Here is a 2,500-nt window from a genome sequence, read left to right as displayed (position 1 = left end):
AACAGATGGGGGGGGGAGAAAGCCGATTATATCGACCCCAATGCTCAACACTTATTTCACCAATCTTGAAAGAATAAAAGGCAAAGTCGGCCACGGTAGAATTTGAACTCACCGCTCAAAGAGCTGTAATGCTAGTAAAGCGCTTGTGTCCGACGTGCCAACGATTCTGTCTGCTCGGCGCCTTTATATCACAGTTGTAATTGAAAAGCAGTGGAGTATCCGATGTTCTTCAACGAAGGAAAAATTTTAATGACGTCTAGAAAATATTTTGCATTTTACAATTCTTAGTGTTTCTGTTAGAGTTTCCTGAGATATCAATTCACTTTTACTAAGTTCAGACCCTTCTCTCTCTCTCTCTCTCTCTCTCTCTCTCTCTCTCTCTCTCTCTCTCTCTCTCTCTCTCTCTCTCTCTCTCCAGTTCTTATCCACATTTGTCTGCCATCTGAAATGCCTTCCAGCTAGGTATGACATTGGAGTTTGTTCATACACACACACATACACTCACACACACACACGTATGGGCTTGCATATATATATATATCTATATGTATGTATGTGTATGAATGTGTATATATATATATATATATGTATGTATGTATGTATGTATGTATGTATGCATGTATGTATATATACCTTATATGTGTGCGTGCATACATACGATGCATCTTTATATACATATGCATCTGTGTGAGTGTATAAATTATACGTATATATGTATACACACACATATATATACATATATATACATATAGAGAGAGTGAGATAGATAGATAGATAGATAGATAGATACACACAGACACTACAAAGTACAAACACACATGTATGCATACATATATATATATATATATATATATATATGTGTGTGTGTGTGTGTGTGTGTGTGTGTATGTATGCATGTATGTATATCTATATGTGATTGTGTGATACAGATGTCTGTTCATCCGGTTTTTCAATTAACAAAGAGATAAAAATTGACATTCAATTTTAAAAAATGGGGAAAAAAGGGAATGAGAAGGATATGCGTCATGGCTGGCCCTAAAAGCAATGAGAAATGTAACAAGAACGAGATAAAATATTAAAATAACAGCAACAAGGGTTTTATGAAAAACCTAGACGTAAACGGTGAAAAAAATCATTTATAAAACAGTCATTAAAATGGGAATGTAGAAAGTTAAAAAAAGTTACTTTCTTCAAAATACTTTATTCCTTTTTTTTATATTGAGCGGGGAATTTCGAATAAAATACAGCTATAAGTAATAACGTGTAAATATTTGATAAAAACTCTTTAGTAAGGAAAAGTCGAAGGCTGTCCATGGGATTCCAGCTCATATTTCGGCTAAATGTAACAACCGTTCTACAATTGATCCAAAGTAATCTTTCAAAATTCTCTGATCATTTCTAATCCCATTTCTACCGTTTGTATTCGGGATCTTACTCTTTCGGTCACTACCCAACATTCATTACCATAAGTAAGCATAGGCACCCAAACCGAATTGAAGATTGCGAGCTTGGTTTTTTGGAGGTTTTTCCCCCTTTTTTGCCAACCTTCTAATGATCGAATTCAGGAACTGGTGTATTACTGTACCAGCACCTGCAATTTCACTATCCAATCCAGATTGCAGTCTTCCAAACAAAACTTTTAAAACCAAACTAGGATTTATATATTCGCAGTTCACGGTTCGAAAAGTAACCGTTTTGCATATAACTTACGCTCCACGCACAACACTTTCAATACAATAGCATAACCTCACACATTCACACTCTGCATAACTCTCGCCAGATATTCGTGATTACTGCCCTTCTCCCCGGCAGCTCATGCCTATACATTATATACTCAAACGTTACCAGACTTACGACGACCTACACATTGTACACCGTCAACTCCAGATCTAACACAAACCATGAATGTTAAATACTACGAAATTAGCAGCTAAAAAAGTACAATTTACAGAACAACAAATGTTCCTGTGTTCTTTTGTGTGCATGTGGATGTGTGTGCGCGCGTGCGATACGTATGTGTATATAAAGCCAGAAAAATATAGGTATGGATATAGATATAAATAGACACACACACATATATGTATATATAATCTATATGCATATATATATATATATATATATATATATATATATATATATATATATATACACATATATACAATATAAAACATATATGTATACATATATACATATATACATGTATAGAAATATATACGCATGCACCTGCCGCAGTCACCACCACCACACCAATCACAAGCGCCACACCACCAAACTGCTCAAGTAGAAAAGTTGAATGTGATTGATAAACATATGTCGGCCCACTTAAAATACCACTGAGACCACTTCTACATCGCCACCCCACCGCCACATCCGTACCATTGACCCCCACCCTCCAACCGGTCGTACATACCCGGGCCTTCTTATAATTCGCTATACAGCAACACATTTTCATCATACACAATGTCGGTATTCGTCGATACTTCCCCAACCTCTCTGTCTC

Source organism: Octopus sinensis, linkage group LG23 (assembly GCF_006345805.1).
Source record: "Octopus sinensis linkage group LG23, ASM634580v1, whole genome shotgun sequence".
NCBI classification, from domain to species: Eukaryota; Metazoa; Mollusca; class Cephalopoda; order Octopoda; family Octopodidae; genus Octopus; species Octopus sinensis.
Note: the sequence above shows the minus strand (reverse complement) of the source record.